The following is an 18,791-nucleotide window of genomic DNA, read 5'->3' as shown; positions in this document are numbered from 1 at the left end:
AGAAAGGTCAAAAAACGCTAGAAAGGTCAAAAGGTCAAAAGGTCAAACGGTCAAAGGTCAAAACGCTAGAAAGGTCAAAACGCTAGAAAGGTAAAAAATCGCTAGAAAGGTCAATACGCCACGATGCGCTTTTTTCATCGCTAGAAAGGTCAAAACGCTAGAAAGGTCAAAAATCGCTAGAAAGGTCAAAAATCGCTAGAAAGGTCAAATCGCTAGAAAGGTCAAAAGGTCAAATGGTCAAAGGTCAAAACGCTAGAAAGGTCAAAAGGTCAAAAGGTCAAACGGTCAAAGGTCAAAACGCTAGAAAGGTCAAAAATCGCTAGAAAGGTCAAAACGCCACGATGCGCTTTTTTCATCACTAGAAAGGTCAAAATGCTAGAAACGTCAAAAATCGCTAGAAAGGTCAAAAGGTCAAAAGGTCAAACGGTCAAAGGTCAAAACGTTAGAAAGGTCAAAAATCGCTAGAAAGGTCAAAACGCCACGATGCGCTTTTTTCATCACTAGAAAGGTCAAAATGCTAGAAAGGTCAAAAATCGCTAGAAAGGTCAAAAGGTCAAACGGTCAAAGGTCAAAACGCTAGAAAGGTCAAAACGCTAGAAAGGTCAAAAATCGCTAGAAAGGTCAAAACGCCACGATGCGCTTTTTTCATCGCTAGAAAGGTCAAAACGCTAGAAAGGTCAAAAATCGCTAGAAAGGTCAAAAGGTCAAAAGGTCAAACGGTCAAAGGTCAAAACGCTAGAAAGGTCAAAAATCGCTAGAAAGGTCAAAACGCCACGATGCGCTTTTTTCATCACTAGAAAGGTCAAAATGCTAGAAAGGTCAAAAATCGCTAGAAAGGTCAAAAGGTCAAAAGGTCAAACGGTCAAAGGTCAAAACGCTAGAAAGGTCAAAAATCGCTAGAAAGGTCAAAACGCCACGATGCGCTTTTTTCATCACTAGAAAGGTCAAAATGCTAGAAAGGTCAAAAATCGCTAGAAAGGTCAAAAGGTCATACGGTCAAAGGTCAAAACGCTAGAAAGGTCAAAACGCTAGAAAGGTCAAAAATCGCTAGAAAGGTCAAAACGCCACGATGCGCTTTTTTCATCGCTAGAAAGGTCAAAACGCTAGAAAGGTAAAAAAAATCGCTAGAAAGGTCAAAAGGTCAAAAGGTCAAAGGTCAAATCGCTAGAAAGGTCAAAAGGTCAAAAGGTCAAAGGTCAAAACGCTAGAAAGGTCAAAACGCTAGAAAGGTCAAAATGCTAGAAAGGTCAAAAGGTCAAACGGTCAAAGGTCAAAACGCTAGAAAGGTCAAAAATCGCTAGAAAGGTCAAAACGCCACGATGCGCTTTTTTCATCGCTAGAAAGGTCAAAACGCTAGAAAGGTAAAAAAAATCGCTAGAAAGGTCAAAAGGTCAAAAGGTCAAAGGTCAAAACGCTAGAAAGGTCAAAACGCTAGAAAGGTCAAAAATCGCTAGATAGGTCAAATCGCTAGAAAGGTCAAAAGGTCAAACGGTCAAAGGTCAAAACGCTAGAAAGGTCAAAAATCGCTAGAAAGGTCAAAACGCCACGATGCGCCTTTTTCATCGCTAGAAAGGTCAAAACGCTAGAAAGATCAAAAATCGCTAGAAAGGTAAAATCGCTAGAAAGGTCAAAAGGTCAAACGGTCAAAGGTCAAAACGCTAGAAAGGTCAAAAATCGCTAGAAAGGTCAAAACGCCACGATGCGCTTTTTTCATCACTAGAAAGGTCAAAATGCTAGAAAGGTCAAAAATCGCTAGAAAGGTCAAAAGGTCAAAAGTTCAAACGGTCAAAGGTCAAAACGCTAGAAAGGTCAAAAATCGCTAGAAAGGTCAAAAGGTCAAACGGTCAAAGGTCAAAACGCTAGAAAGGTCAAAACGCTAGAAAGGTCAAAAATCGCTAGAAAGGTCAAAACGCCACGATGCGCTTTTTTCATCACTAGAAAAGTCAAAATGCTAGAAAGGTCAATCGCTAGAAAGGTCAAAAGGTCAAACGGTCAAAGGTCAAAACGCTAGAAAGGTCAAAAATCGCTAGAAAGGTCAAAACGCCACGATGCGCTTTTTTCATCGCTAGAAAGGTCAAAACGCTAGAAAGGTAAAAAAAAATCGCTAGAAAGGTCAAAAGGTCAAACGGTCAAAGGTCAAAACGCTAGAAAGGTCAAAACGCTAGAAAGGTCAAAAATCGCTAGAAAGGTCAAAACGCCACGATGCGCTTTTTTCATCGCTAGAAAGGTCAAAACGCTAGAAAGGTCAAAAATCGCTAGAAAGGTCAAATCGCTAGAAAGGTCAAAAGGTCAAACGGTCAAAGGTCAAAACGCTAGAAAGGTCAAAAATCGCTAGAAAGGTCAAAACGCCACGATGCGCCTTTTTCATCGCTAGAAAGGTCAAAACGCTAGAAAGATCAAAAATCGCTAGAAAGGTAAAATCGCTAGAAAGGTCAAAAGGTCAAAAGGTCAAACGGTCAAAGGTCAAAATGCTAGAAAGGTCAAAAATCGCTAGAAAGGTCAAAACGCCACGATGCGCTTTTTTCATCACTAGAAAGGTCAAAATGCTAGAAAGGTCAAAAGGTCAAACGGTCAAAGGTCAAAACGCTAGAAAGGTCAAAAATCGCTAGAAAGGTCAAAACGCCACGATGCGCTTTTTTCATCACTAGAAAGGTCAAAATGCTAGAAACGTCAAAAATCGCTAGAAAGGTCAAAAGGTCAAAAGGTCAAACGGTCAAAGGTCAAAACGTTAGAAAGGTCAAAAATCGCTAGAAAGGTCAAAACGCCACGATGCGCTTTTTTCATCACTAGAAAGGTCAAAATGCTAGAAAGGTCAAAAATCGCTAGAAAGGTCAAAAGGTCAAACGGTCAAAGGTCAAAACGCTAGAAAGGTCAAAACGCTAGAAAGGTCAAAAATCGCTAGAAAGGTCAAAACGCCACGATGCGCTTTTTTCATCGCTAGAAAGGTCAAAACGCTAGAAAGGTCAAAAATCGCTAGAAAGGTCAAAAGGTCAAAGGTCAAACGGTCAAAGGTCAAAACGCTAGAAAGGTCAAAAATCGCTAGAAAGGTCAAAACGCCACGATGCGCTTTTTTCATCACTAGAAAGGTCAAAATGCTAGAAAGGTCAAAAATCGCTAGAAAGGTCAAAAGGTCAAAAGGTCAAACGGTCAAAGGTCAAAACGCTAGAAAGGTCAAAAATCGCTAGAAAGGTCAAAACGCCACGATGCGCTTTTTTCATCACTAGAAAGGTCAAAATGCTAGAAAGGTCAAAAATCGCTAGAAAGGTCAAAAGGTCAAAAGGTCAAACGGTCAAAGGTCAAAACGCTAGAAAGGTCAAAAATCGCTAGAAAGGTCAAAACGCCACGATGCGCTTTTTTCATCACTAGAAAGGTCAAAATGCTAGAAAGGTCAAAAATCGCTAGAAAGGTCAAAAGGTCAAAAGGTCAAACGGTCAAAGGTCAAATCGCTAGAAAGGTCAAAAGGTCAAAAGGTCAAACGGTCAAAGGTCAAAACGCTAGAAAGGTCAAAAATCGCTAGAAAGGTCAAAACGCCACGATGCGCTTTTTTCATCACTAGAAAGGTCAAAATGCTAGAAAGGTCAAAAATCGCTAGAAAGGTCAAAAGGTCATACGGTCAAAGGTCAAAACGCTAGAAAGGTCAAAACGCTAGAAAGGTCAAAAATCGCTAGAAAGGTCAAAACGCCACGATGCGCTTTTTTCATCGCTAGAAAGGTCAAAACGCTAGAAAGGTAAAAAAAATCGCTAGAAAGGTCAAAAGGTCAAAAGGTCAAACGGTCAAAGGTCAAATCGCTAGAAAGGTCAAAAGGTCAAAAGGTCAAAGGTCAAAACGCTAGAAAGGTTAAAAATTGCTAGAAAGGTCAAAACGCCACGATGCGCTTTTTTCATCGCTAGAAAGGTCAAAACGCTAGAAAGGTAAAAAAAATCGCTAGAAAGGTCAAAAGGTCAAAAGGTCAAAGGTCAAAACGCTAGAAAGGTCAAAACGCTAGAAAGGTCAAAACGCTAGAAAGGTCAAAACGCTAGAAAGGTCAAAAATCGCTAGAAAGGTCAAAACGCCACGATGCGCTTTTTTCATCACTAGAAAGGTCAATCGCTAGAAAGGTCAAAAGGTCAAACGGTCAAAGGTCAAAACGCTAGAAAGGTCAAAAATCGCTAGAAAGGTCAAAACGCCACGATGCGCTTTTTTCATCGCTAGAAAGGTCAAAACGCTAGAAAGGTAAAAAAAAATCGCTAGAAAGGTCAAAAGGTCAAACGGTCAAAGGTCAAAACGCTAGAAAGGTCAAAACGCTAGAAAGGTCAAAAATCGCTAGAAAGGTCAAAACGCCACGATGCGCTTTTTTCATCGCTAGAAAGGTCAAAACGCTAGAAAGGTCAAAAATCGCTAGAAAGGTCAAATCGCTAGAAAGGTCAAAAGGTCAAACGGTCAAAGGTCAAAACGCTAGAAAGGTCAAAAATCGCTAGAAAGGTCAAAACGCCACGATGCGCCTTTTTCATCGCTAGAAAGGTCAAAACGCTAGAAAGATCAAAAATCGCTAGAAAGGTAAAATCGCTAGAAAGGTCAAAAGGTCAAAAGGTCAAACGGTCAAAGGTCAAAACGCTAGAAAGGTCAAAAATCGCTAGAAAGGTCAAAACGCCACGATGCGCTTTTTTCATCACTAGAAAGGTCAAAATGCTAGAAAGGTCAAAAGGTCAAACGGTCAAAGGTCAAAACGCTAGAAAGGTCAAAAATCGCTAGAAAGGTCAAAAGGTCAAACGGTCAAAGGTCAAAACGCTAGAAAGGTCAAAAATCGCTAGAAAGGTCAAAACGCCACGATGCGCTTTTTTCATCGCTAGAAAGGTCAAAACGCTAGAAAGGTCAAAAATCGCTAGAAAGGTCAAATCGCTAGAAAGGTCAAACGGTCAAAGGTCAAAAATCGCTAGAAAGGTCAAATCGCTAGAAAGGTCAAACGGTCAAAGGTCAAAACGCTAGAAAGGTCAAAAATCGCTAGAAAGGTCAAAACGCCACGATGCGCTTTTTTCATCGCTAGAAAGGTCAAAATGCTAGAAAGGTCAAAAATCGCTAGAAAGGTCAAATCGCTAGAAAGGTCAAAAGGTCAAACGGTCAAAGGTCAAAACGCTAGAAAGGTCAAAAATCGCTAGAAAGGTCAAAACGCCACGATGCGCTTTTTTCATCGCTAGAAAGGTCAAAAATCGCTAGAAAGGTCAAATCGCTAGAAAGGTCAAAAGGTCAAACGGTCAAAGGTCAAAACGCTAGAAAGGTCAAAAATCGCTAGAAAGGTCAAAACGCCACGATGCGCCTTTTTCATCGCTAGAAAGGTGAAATCGCTAGAAAGGTCAAAAGGTCAAACGGTCAAAGGTCAAAACGCTAGAAAGGTCAAAAATCGCTAGAAAGGTCAAAACGCCACGATGCGCTTTTTTCATCACTAGAAAGGTCAAAATGCTAGAAAGGTCAAAAATCGCATTTTGACCTTTCTAGCGATTTGACCTTTGACCTTTTGACCTTTGACCTTTTGACCTTTGACCCTTCTAGCGTTTTGGCCAAAAAAAAGCAGTTTTCTATGCATTTCAGGGGTACTGTGGGGTTTTTTGAACCCCCAATTTTTTTATTGGCTGTGCAAAAAAAAAGCAGTTTTCTATGCATTTCAGGGGTACTGTGAGGTTTTTTGAACCCCCAATTTTTTTATTGGCTGTGCCAAAAAAAAGCAGTTTTCTATGCATTTCAGGGGTACTGTGGGGTTTTTTTATTTTTGTATTGGCTGTGCCAAAAAAAAGCAGTTTTCTATGCATTTCAGGGGTACTGTGGGGTTTTTTGAACCCCCAATTTTTTTATTGGTTGTGCCAAAAAAAAGCAGTTTTCTATGCATTTCAGGGGTACTGTGGGGTTTTTTGAACCCCCAATTTTTTTATTGGCTGTGCCAAAAAAAGCAGTTTTCTATGCATTTCAGGGGTTTTGACCTTTGACCTTTCTAGTGTTTTGACCTTTGACCTTTCTAGCGATGAAAAAAGCGCATCGTGGCATTTTGACCTTTCTAGCGATTTGACCTTTGACCTTTTGACCTTTGACCTTTCTAGCGTTTTGACCTTTGACGTTTTGATTTTTGACCTTTCTAGCGATTTGACCTTTGACCTTTTGACCTTTGACCTTTTGACCTTTGACCTTTCTAGCGTTTTGACCTTTGACCTTTCTAGCGATGAAAAAAGCGCATCGTGGCATTTTGACCTTTCTTGCGATTTGACCTTTGACCTTTTGGCCTTTGACCTTTCTAGTGATTTGACCAAAAAAAAAGCAGTTTTCTATGCATTTCAGGGGTACTGTGGGGTTTTTTGAACCCCCAATTTTTTTATTGGCTGTGCCAAAAAAAAGCAGTTTTCTATGCATTTCAGGGGTTTTGACCTTTGACCTTTCTAGTGTTTTGACCTTTGACCTTTCTAGCGATGAAAAAAGCGCATCGTGGCATTTTGACCTTTCTAGCGATTTGACCTTTGACCTTTTGACCTTTGACCTTTTGACCTTTCTAGCGTTTTGACCTTTGACGTTTGGATTTTTGACCTTTCTATCGATTTGACCTTTGACCTTTTGACCTTTGACCTTTTGACCTTTGACCTTTTGACCTTTGACCTTTCTAGCGTTTTGGCCAAACAAAAGCAGTTTTCTATGCATTTCAGGGGTACTGTGGGGTTTTTTGAACCCCCAATTTTTTTATTGGCTGTGCCAAAAAAAAGCAGTTTTCTATGCATTTCAGGGGTACTGTGGGGTTTTTTGAACCCCCAATTTTTTTATTGGCTGTGCCAAAAAAAAGCAGTTTTCTATGCATTTCAGGGGTACTGTGGGGTTTTTTGATTTTTTTATTGGCTGTGCAAAAAAAAAGCAGTTTTCTATGCATTTCAGGGGTACTGTGGGGTTTTTTGAACCCCAATTTTTTTATTGGCTGTGCCAAAAAAAAAGCAGTTTTCTATGCATTTCAGGGGTACTGTGGGGTTTTTTTAACCCCCAATGTTTTTATTGGCTGTGCCAAAAAAAAGCAGTTTTCTATGCATTTCAGGGGTACTGTGGGGTTTTTTGAACCCCCAATTTTTTTATTGGCTGTGCCAAAAAAAAGCAGTTTTCTATGCATGTCAGGGGTACTGTGGGGTTTTTTGAACCCCCAATTTTTTGACCTTTCTAGCGATTTGACCTTTGACCGTTTGACCTTTGACCTTTTGACCTTTGACCTTTCTAGCGTTTTGGCCAAAAAAAAAGCAGTTTTCTATGCATTTCAGGGGTACTGTGGGGTTTTTTGAACCCCCAATTTTTGTATTGGCTGTGCCAAAAAAAAGCAGTTTTCTATGCATTTCAGGGGTACTGTGGGGTTTTTTGAACCCCCAATTTTTTTATTGGCTGTGCCAAAAAAAAGCAGTTTTCTATGCATTTCAGGGGTACTGTGGGGTTTTTTGAACCCCCAATTTTTTTATTGGCTGTGCCAAAAAAAAGCAGTTTTCTATGCATTTCAGGGGTACTGTGGGTTTTTTTTAACCCCCAATTTTTTTATTGGCTGTGCCAAAAAAAAAGCAGTTTTCTATGCATTTCAGGGGTACTGTGGGGTTTTTTGAACCCCCAATTTTTTTATTGGCTGTGCCAAAAAAAAGCAGTTTTCTATGCATTTCAGGTGTACTGTGGGGTTTTTTGAACCCCCAATTTTTTTATTGGCTGTGCCAAAAAAAGCAGTTTTCTATGCATTTCAGGGGTACTGTGGGGTTTTTTGAACCCCCAATTTTTGTATTGGCTGTGCCAAAAAAAAGCAGTTTTCTATGCATTTCAGGGGTACTGTGGGGTTTTTTGAACCCCCAATTTTTTTATTGGCTGTGCCAAAAAAAAGCAGTTTTCTATGCATTTCAGGGGTACTGTGGGGTTTTTTGAACCCCCAATTTTTTTATTGGTTGTGCCAAAAAAAAGCAGTTTTCTATGCATTTCAGGGGTACTGTGGGGTTTTTTGAACCCCCAATTTTTTTATTGGCTGTGCCAAAAAAAGCAGTTTTCTATGCATTTCAGGGGTTTTGACCTTTGACCTTTCTAGTGTTTTGACCTTTGACCTTTCTAGCGATGAAAAAAGCGCATCGTGGCATTTTGACCTTTCTAGCGATTTGACCTTTGACCTTTTGACCTTTGACCTTTCTAGCGTTTTGACCTTTGACGTTTTGATTTTTGACCTTTCTAGCGATTTGACCTTTGACCTTTTGACCTTTGACCTTTTGACCTTTGACCTTTCTAGCGTTTTGACCTTTGACCTTTCTAGCGATGAAAAAAGCGCATCGTGGCATTTTGACCTTTCTTGCGATTTGACCTTTGACCTTTTGGCCTTTGACCTTTCTAGTGATTTGACCAAAAAAAAAGCAGTTTTCTATGCATTTCAGGGGTACTGTGGGGTTTTTTGAACCCCCAATTTTTTTATTGGCTGTGCCAAAAAAAAGCAGTTTTCTATGCATTTCAGGGGTTTTGACCTTTGACCTTTCTAGTGTTTTGACCTTTGACCTTTCTAGCGATGAAAAAAGCGCATCGTGGCATTTTGACCTTTCTAGCGATTTGACCTTTGACCTTTTGACCTTTGACCTTTTGACCTTTGACCTTTCTAGCGTTTTGACCTTTGACGTTTGGATTTTTGACCTTTCTATCGATTTGACCTTTGACCTTTTGACCTTTGACCTTTTGACCTTTGACCTTTTGACCTTTGACCTTTCTAGCGTTTTGGCCAAACAAAAGCAGTTTTCTATGCATTTCAGGGGTACTGTGGGGTTTTTTGAACCCCCAATTTTTTTATTGGCTGTGCCAAAAAAAAGCAGTTTTCTATGCATTTCAGGGGTACTGTGGGGTTTTTTGAACCCCCAATTTTTTTATTGGCTGTGCCAAAAAAAAGCAGTTTTCTATGCATTTCAGGGGTACTGTGGGGTTTTTTGATTTTTTTATTGGCTGTGCAAAAAAAAAGCAGTTTTCTATGCATTTCAGGGGTACTGTGGGGTTTTTTGAACCCCAATTTTTTTATTGGCTGTGCCAAAAAAAAAGCAGTTTTCTATGCATTTCAGGGGTACTGTGGGGTTTTTTTAACCCCCAATGTTTTTATTGGCTGTGCCAAAAAAAAGCAGTTTTCTATGCATTTCAGGGGTACTGTGGGGTTTTTTGAACCCCCAATTTTTTTATTGGCTGTGCCAAAAAAAAGCAGTTTTCTATGCATGTCAGGGGTACTGTGGGGTTTTTTGAACCCCCAATTTTTTGACCTTTCTAGCGATTTGACCTTTGACCGTTTGACCTTTGACCTTTTGACCTTTGACCTTTCTAGCGTTTTGGCCAAAAAAAAAGCAGTTTTCTATGCATTTCAGGGGTACTGTGGGGTTTTTTGAACCCCCAATTTTTGTATTGGCTGTGCCAAAAAAAAGCAGTTTTCTATGCATTTCAGGGGTACTGTGGGGTTTTTTGAACCCCCAATTTTTTTATTGGCTGTGCCAAAAAAAAGCAGTTTTCTATGCATTTCAGGGGTACTGTGGGGTTTTTTGAACCCCCAATTTTTTTATTGGCTGTGCCAAGAAAAAGCAGTTTTCTATGCATTTCAGGGGTACTGTGGGTTTTTTTTAACCCCCAATTTTTTTATTGGCTGTGCCAAAAAAAAAGCAGTTTTCTATGCATTTCAGGGGTACTGTGGGGTTTTTTGAACCCCCAATTTTTTTATTGGCTGTGCCAAAAAAAAGCAGTTTTCTATGCATTTCAGGTGTACTGTGGGGTTTTTTGAACCCCCAATTTTTTTATTGGCTGTGCCAAAAAAAGCAGTTTTCTATGCATTTCAGGGGTACTGTGGGGTTTTTTGAACCCCCAATTTTTGTATTGGCTGTGCCAAAAAAAAGCAGTTTTCTATGCATTTCAGGGGTACTGTGGGGTTTTTTGAACCCCCAATTTTTTTATTGGCTGTGCCAAAAAAAAGCAGTTTTCTATGCATTTCAGGGGTACTGTGGGGTTTTTTGAACCCCCAATTTTTTTATTGGCTGTGCCAAAAAAAAGCAGTTTTCTATGCATTTCAGGGGTACTGTGGGGTTTTTTGAACCCCCAATTTTTTTATTGGCTGTGCCAAAAAAAGCAGTTTTCTATGCATTTCAGGGGTTTTGACCTTTGACCTTTCTAGTGTTTTGACCTTTGACCTTTCTAGCGATGAAAAAAGCGCATCGTGGCATTTTGACCTTTATAGCGATTTGACCTTTGACCTTTTGACCTTTGACCTTTCTAGCGTTTTGACCTTTGACGTTTTGATTTTTGACCTTTCTAGCGATTTGACCTTTGACCTTTTGACCTTTGACCTTTTGACCTTTGACCTTTTGACCTTTGACCTTTTGACCTTTGACCTTTGACCTTTCTAGCGATGAAAAAAGCGCATCGTGGCATTTTGACCTTTCTTGCGATTTGACCTTTGACCTTTTGACCTTTGACCTTTTGACCTTTGACCTTTCTAGCGTTTTGACCTTTGACGTTTTGATTTTTGACCTTTCTAGCGATTTGACCTTTGACCTTTGACCTTTTGACCTTTGACCTTTCTAGCGTTTTGACCTTTGACCTTTCTAGCGATGAAAAAGCGCATTGTGACGTTTTGAAAAAACCGCATCGTGGCATTTTGACCTTTCTATCGATTTGACCTTTTGACCTTTGACCTTTTGACCTTTGACCTTTCTAGCGTTTTGGCCAAAAAAAAGCAGTTTTCTATGCATTTCAGGGGTACTGTGGGGTTTTTTGAACCCCCAATTTTTGTATTGGCTGTGCCAAAAAAAAGCAGTTTTCTATGCATTTCAGGGGTACTGTGGGGTTTTTTGAACCCCCAATTTTTTTATTGGCTGTGCCAAAAAAAAGCAGTTTTCTATGCATTTCAGGGGTACTGTGGGGTTTTTTGAACCCCCAATTTTTTTATTGGCTGTGCCAAAAAGAAGCAGTTTTCTATGCATTTCAGGGGTACTGTGGGTTTTTTTTAACCCCCAATTTTTTTATTGGCTGTGCCAAAAAAAAGCAGTTTTCTATGCATTTCAGGGGTACTGTGGGGTTTTTTTTATTTTTTTATTGGCTGTGCCAAAAAAAAGCAGTTTTCTATGCATTTCAGGGGTACTGTGGGGTTTTTTGAACCCCCAATTTTTTTATTGGCTGTGCCAAAAAAAAGCAGTTTTCTATGCATTTCAGGGGTACTGTGGGGTTTTTTGATTTTTTTATTGGCTGTGCCAAAAAAAAGCAGTTTTCTATGCATTTCAGGGGTACTGTGGGGTTTTTTGAACCCCCAATTCTTTTATTGGCTGTGCCAAAAAAAAGCAGTTTTCTATGCATTGCAGGGGTACTGTGGGGTTTTTTGAACCCCCAATTTTTGTATTGGCTGTGCCAAAAAAAGCAGTTTTCTATGCATTTCAGGGGTACTGTGGGGTTTTTTGAACCCCCAATTTTTGTATTGGCTGTGCCAAAAAAAAGCAGTTTTCTATGCATTTCAGGGGTACTGTGGGTTTTTTTGAACCCCCAATTTTTGTATTGGCTGTGCAAAAAAAAAGCAGTTTTCTATGCATTTCAGGGGTACTGTGGGGTTTTTTGAACCCCCAATTTTTTTATTGGTACTGTGGGGTTTTTTGAACCCCCAATTTTTTTATTGGCTGTGCCAAAAAAATGCAGTTTTCTATGCATTTCAGGGGTACTGTGGGGTTTTTTGATTTTTTTATTGGCTGTGCCAAAAAAAAGCATTTCAGGGGTACTGTGGGATTTTTTGAACCCCCAATTTTTTTATTGACTGTGCCAAAAAAAGCAGTTTTCTATGCATTTCAGGGGTACTGTGGGGTTTTTTGAACCCCCAATTTTTTTATTGGTACTGTGGGTTTTTTTGAACCCCCAATTTTTGTATTGGCTGTGCCAAAAAAAAGCAGTTTTCTATGCATTTCAGGGGTACTGTGGGGTTTTTTTATTTTTTTATTGGCTGTGCCAAAAAAAAGCAGTTTTCTATGCATTTCAGGGGTACTGTGGGGTTTTTTGAACCCCCAATTTTTTTATTGGCTGTGCCAAAAAAAAGCAGTTTTCTATGCATTTCAGGGGTACTGTGGGGTTTTTTGAACCCCCAATTTTTTTATTGGCTGTGCCAAAAAAAAGCAGTTTTCTATGCATTTCAGGGGTACTGTGGGGTTTTTTGAACCCCCAATTTTTTTATTGGCTGTGCCAAAAAAAAGCAGTTTTCTATGCATTTCAGGGGTACTGTGGTTTTTTTTTATTTTTTTATTGGCTGTGCCAAAAAAAAAGCAGTTTTCTATGCATTTCAGGGGTACTGTGGGGTTTTTTGAACCCCCAATTTTTTTATTGGCTGTGCCAAAAAAAAGCAGTTTTCTATGCATTTCAGGGGTACTGTGGGGTTTTTTGATTTTTGTATTGGCTGTGCCAAAAAAAAGTAGTTTATGGATTTGGACAGGCGGACGCCTGCCCTCGCTTTATTGTAGATACGCCTCTGTCCGTAAGGGAGTGGTTGCACCACTCAAAAAAAATCCAAAAATATATGAACATATATTTTTATATGCCACATCAACATATTTGTTTTTTTAATTAGTTTTTTATCCCACGATTTTGTAACCCATTTTTCACCCCTGTGTCAATTATCTAATGTGATCCTGGGCTCTACACACCCTCCGCCAACCTGGGGAGAGCAACAGACTTGAACTCATGCTTCCTTCATGCATGAGTGTCCAAGTTGCTCCTTTACACCTGACAGGGGGAGTTTCCCTGGTTGGACGTAGCGCGTGGAAGGAACACGTTATTCCAACCGGTTCCTTTCCCCTCCATCAGGCGCCCTGGCTGGCCAGGGGGAGGCAGTTTAGAGACCAGGATTACTGCATGTTTTTTGTGAGGGTACCTACCCAAGGGGACACGGGGAGAACATGCAAACTCCACACAGAAGGGCCCTTTCGCCAACCCCGCCTCGGGTATGGGCACTGATGACGCGGAGGAGGAAACACGCCGCCAGCACCCACAGCGTCCCGAGCGGGAATCGAACCCAGGACCTTCTAGCTGTGAGGCGACAGCACTACCAACTGTGCCACCGTGCCCACACATCAACATATTTGTGGATATATTTTGTTTTTACTTAAACTGCAAAAGAAAATGATATCTGCATATGATGCTGAATAATAGCATTTAACAAAATGAGTGAAAGAGTTGCACCAGGTGAAGAGATGGTCAGTCTCCTATTGGTCATGGTTCACCTCCTCCATGTGTGCCTATGTCTCCTATTAAATATCCATATCGGTTTACATAAAAGTCAGACTTAAACGTATTCTGATGTGAACACGGACTACATCACAAATGAATCACCCACCTCAGTGGAACATTGTCTGTCTGTCTGTCTGTTTGTTCTCAAGTAGGCCAGTAGCCGACGGGCACCACAGGGAGTGCAGTGCCCGGCCTTGAGTCGGTAGCACACACCGTTGTCCAGAAATTGTAAATGTTTGTTATAGGATGCAATTATAATGTATTAAGGCATATAAGGAGTATTAGCCATGCGGGGATCCTTTTAATGTGTTTCCCTCACACGCAACCAAATGTATCTCCTAACAGCTTAAGTTCAAGCATAAATGCCATGTGCAAATATATATATATTATATATATACATATATGTATATATGTAGACAGCTGCACTTTTCTATCTGATTGTGATTCTGAACTGACATTTCGACTGGGGACACATACAGTATAACTGACAGAGGAGACAAATCAAAAAAATAATTATTGATACTAAAAATAGAGCTGCAAGAGAATTCTTCTCCCATAAAAGGGCCTCTTGTGGAGTTGTGGCCTTGATCGCATGAGGCATTTTTAAACACTCGCACACCACCTCCTCCTCAGTAGGGAAAGCAAAACAGTTCAGGGTTCCTCTCCAAAGGTTTGCAATAACAGGAAGCCAGACGATGCCCGAGGTGCAGTAAACACAGCCTCCAGAGAACAGATGCTCCACTTCGACCCTGATCTGTTATATCCACATGCTGGGGAGGGTTTGATTCCTTTATCTGCAGCTGCCTTGTTGCCAATCTCTTCACTGTCACAACCAGTGGTGGTGGACGTTTTGCAAGTTTGCTGATACATCTTCATTATTGCACAAATTCCGACACACTGTCCAAATAATTATGTGTAGAGGGGTTGACGGGGTCTTCTGGGTCATGCTGCAGGGCCTCAAATCTTTATTTGAAAACTGCACAGCACCCAATAAAACCATAATCCTGTGTTTTGTTAAATGAATTTGTTCATTGAATTATTGATTGATTGAATTATTAGTCATGAATGTAAACAGCATTTGCTACAGTCACAACGTTAAGGCTAAAAGGATTTTGTTTTAATTGATTCTCATCTATCTATTATAGTTATTTTATTTTTACACTTTCTGTTTTACAATTCATATATTTGATATTGCTGTATTTGTATATGTTGTTGATTTTTGTGTTTTGTATTTCGGCTACATTGAAAATGAGGGCCTGCCCCTCAATTGTACTCTGAGTTTAAATACAGGTTATGATGATGATGATGACAAACAATTCATGGGGACTTGTTCCCATTATGGTCCTATGTATTCAATTCATCAGCATAACTGGCCATTATTCTGACATCCAGACTACGTGGCTTCGCGTACGTTAAGCTTAGATGGAGAAAAGGGGAAAACGGTGGCAGTGAATGACACCTCCTTTCTATGGGAATTTGCTTTTGCCTCTCCTTGTGGTCTCATGATAGATGATTTTTCAGGCCACTTCACAAAAGAAATTAACCAGTGATTCACATATTTGAATTAATGGATGGTGTCATGGCATTCCACATTGAATTTAACACTCAGGATGTATATGTCTACTAAATGAGAGCCGTCGTCATCATTATTATTAAAATAATAGTGCGATGTATTCACTGTTCATAAATCAAAGCAAGACAACAAAATGCAGGTCACATTTAAGTGGTCACGGATGGCCTGCTGAGTCAAACTAATTGGAATCTGAGCTGGTGTGATGACACACCCGTTTACTCAGGCTTTTGGCAATTTGTTTATTTTGTTTATTGCTTGTACTGTGTGAAGCGTCATTTAGTTCTTTAAAGGCGCTATATCAATTTATTGTTATTTTTACCTGTTGTCAAAGTAATGCACAGGATGAATCAGAGATCCCCAGTAATCCACGTGCAAAAGTGCCAGAGTCAAGTAGGAGTTATTAATCCAAGAACAGAACATACTGTAATAGAGGAGTAATTATGGAGCTTGATGGCTACTGGCATAAAGGACTGGTCCCTGTTCGATGAGTCTGTGCATGTGTAACCAAATGGAGTCACACCGTACTCCCAGTATCACAGTTACTACGCCACTCCCAATTACAGGGTGGGAGACCCGAAGGTAAGTGTTCAGTTGAGTGAACAATGGTGAATAATGATGGTCGGTTGCTCATGTACATAGAACTTTATTTAGAAAAGTACACAGTATTGGCCTTTAATCAAAACACATTTCCTTAATGTCACCAATATAGATTGCAAAAGGCTTAATTAGTCAGATCATAACTTGGGTAAATAGCTGTACTGAGATGTCTTATTTGATTAGTTCCATACACGCAGGTAACACTGCAAATGAGCAAATCGAAGCCACTCAGAGCCAAAGGTAATAGGCATTAAACGCTTTAAACACAGCAAAGATCACTGCAAAACAATATCAAAAGGCTAAAAGCCATAAACACAGCAAAAGGGGCAGTAATCAAGCGCCAGTCTGCAGCATAACCATTAACCAAGTATATGTCTGTCTTTGATGCCTATTAAAGCAAGTTTGGTAAAGACGACAATTAAGGACTCGTTTAAAGCCACATGGGCTATTTCAGGTACAGTATAAAAGAATAAAAATGTAGCAGCATAGAATTTAAAACCAAAATAAAAAGGTAAAAAAGAACAGCGGTTCAACAGTACACGATCCTGTAATAGAGCAAACATTGAATTAGCCTCACAATTTATACTGGGTCTAAAGTGCTTGCCATAGTACTTAGAATACAATTTGGGCATAGCCCTCATTAGCATTACACTAGTACTATAAAGTGCATTCAAAGTATTGTTTTAGTATGCGGGTTAGCACATACCCTGTTAACAGGTGTCAGGGCATCCCAGGTTGTTTGAACAGTGTTTGCTCGTTCAGCACACCATGATCTGTGTAATATAAACACATTATGAGAACTCACATTTTACACATTATAAAGACGTAATGCTGTCGCAATACAGACGCTAAGCCTACCTCTAGACTCATGTCACACACACTAGCAGCCTCTCGTTCCAGCTCGTGTGTGTACCACGCACACACACACACACTCTAGCAGGGCTCTCGTTCACAGCGTCTACCAACGAGATAAGCATTGACATAAATAACTGGGGCACCATTTCTTAGATTCAACGGGTTGTTTGTGCTATCGCCGTACGAGGCAAGCCTACCTTTGTTTCTAGCAGCCTGTATACCAACATGCATACAATGACAGCTGTCAGCTCTAAGTCGGAGCTCCACCAACGTCTAACAAGAGAAGAGATAAACGTAAGTAAGAGGTTGTTTACATAAGTCAACCTAGAAACTAGACAGCACTATATTAATTAAAACTACGGCTTACCTCGACGCTGTAAGTGAACACAAACTTGACGCGACGCCAGACCGTTTGAACCGACGCCGGAAGTGGGCAACCTGGGCAATACACAGCTTCACCCTATGCCTGACTAGCTACGTAATATGCTGAGCTGAGGGGGTGGTGCTAACGAAACACAGGCAGTGTCAGTCACACTGATTACACATGGCTGAACATGCACAGCCAGGGGTCCACGGTCGATGAGTCTGTGGCTGAACACAGCTAGGGGTCCACGGTCGATGAGTCTGTGGCTGAACACAGCTAGGGGTCCCCGGTCGATGAGTCTGTGCATGGCTGAACACAGCTAGGGGTCCCCGGTCGATGAGTCTGTGGCTGAACACAGCTAGGGGTCCACGGTCGATGAGTCTGTGGCTGAACACAGCTAGGGGTCCACGGTCGATGAGTCTGTGCATGGCTGAACACAGCTAGGGGTCCACGGTCGATGAGTCTGTGGCTGAACACAGCTAGGGGTCCACGGTCGATGAGTCTGTGGCTGAACACAGCTAGGGGTCCACGGTCGATGAGTCTGTGCATGGCTGAACACAGCTAGGGGTCCACGGTCGATGAGTCTGTGGCTGAACACAGCTAGGGGTCCACGGTGGATGAGTCTGTGGCTGAACACAGCTTTGGGGTCCACGGTCGATGAGTCTGTGGCTGAACACAGCTTTGGGGTCCACGGTCGATGAGTCTGTGGCTGAACACAGCTAGGGGTCCACGGTCGATGAGTCTGTGGCTGAACACAGCTAGGGGTCCACGGTCGATGAGTCTGTGGCTGAACACAGCTAGGGGTCCACGGTCGATGAGTCTGTGCATGGCTGAACACAGCTAGGGGTCCACGCTCGATGAGTCTGTGGCTGAACACAGCTAGGGGTCCACGCTCGATGAGTCTGTGGCTGAGCAGGCTCCTCCTCCCTGCCAGCTCTAGCCTGGCGGGGCCAGACTCATAGCGTGCATTCACAGACGCTTCCTCCCCGCAGTGTCTGCATAGAATCCACGCTATGAGTCTGGCCCTGCCATGGTATGCCAGCTCATCGTAGAGGGGATCCCTGCCAGGTCATCACAGCGCGTTGTGAGCTTGTAGATCTATTTTCAGCATGCAACCAAAAATAAAATTACTTCTCTTTTGTTATACTGGATCTCTTCTCCACTAGTCCCTCTCTAACATTTTAGTCTAGTTTTTATTTGTTGGCGAAATTGTTAACACTAGTCTTAGTTTTAGTCATCGTAGCTTAGATTTTATTTAGTTTTCATGTAGTTTCCATCAGTGAAAAAAATATATAGTCGACGACCATTTTATCAGTTTTAGTACTGCCTACTAAATCAACACTATCCTCAAGGAAGATAAATTAAGGAAAGTACACCAACGTAATTTTCTCTATCCAGCTGGCAGATTTGTCTGCCAGCTGGGTGGCAAACTGTGGCTGAAACAGATGCTGGGGTGCAAGTGGTTTTAATCTTACAAACTGTAGCACAATTGAGCTTAGCACTTTGGGTTATGTTCGTGTTGTTTGCAATACTGTAATTGCTGCTGACTTGGCCCTCCTCGAAGAAGAGATATTTTAATCTCAATGGGTCTCACCTATGTAAATAAGGGTCTAATATATCATACAAATGCAAAGAAGCAATTTCTGAAAGGTCATGTTCCAAGCTGTTAACATTCATCTTAATGTGTGTGTGTGTGTGTGTGTGTGTGTGTGTGTGTGTGTGTGTGTGTGTGTGTGTGTGTGTGTGTGTGTGTGTGTGTGTGTGTGTGTGTGTGTGTGTGTGTGTGTGTGTGTGTGTGTGTGTGTGTGTGTGTGTGTGTGTGTGTGTGTGTGTGTGTGTGCGCGCGTGCGCTTCCACGCATGCAGAAACAACTGACCTGTAGAATTAAGAACAACTAGTCTGGGATAAATTACATCAATACCATTTTCAGGTTTCTGATCTGGTCGGGAACGGAAATTAATAACCATATTTTATTTCAACTCGTAGCGACTAGTCAGACTACAGTAGTATAGTTATCATCATCATCATTTTTCGACCGCGGTCGAGATCATGGATTTCACAATGCCACGCCAGACTTCCCGGTCCCTCATTGCCATCCCCAGTTCCTGCTTACTGATGCATGTGTCCCTAGCGATGACATCAGGGTACGACAGTTTTCTACCTCTGGTCTGCTT

General features: G+C 41.2%; 1 long non-coding RNA gene across 1 annotated transcript; it reads right to left on the bottom strand.

Annotated features, from left to right (window-relative positions):
• Window positions 1-15,428: 15,428 nt before the first annotated feature.
• Window positions 15,429-16,697, bottom strand: LOC306941692. The gene is made up of 4 exons (XR_013792201.1): window positions 16,621-16,697; window positions 16,451-16,526; window positions 16,257-16,356; window positions 15,429-16,171 (listed from the first exon to the last, which is right to left on the bottom strand). It is a non-coding gene; the product is annotated as an uncharacterized lncRNA (long non-coding RNA).
• Between the last annotated feature and the right edge of the window lie 2,094 nt (window positions 16,698-18,791).

The sequence above is a fragment of the Electrona antarctica genome (genome assembly GCF_951216825.1).
Source record: "Electrona antarctica genome assembly, chromosome: 18".
In the NCBI taxonomy this organism is placed as follows: Eukaryota; Metazoa; Chordata; class Actinopteri; order Myctophiformes; family Myctophidae; genus Electrona; species Electrona antarctica.
This window is presented reverse-complemented; position numbering and strand designations above follow the sequence as displayed.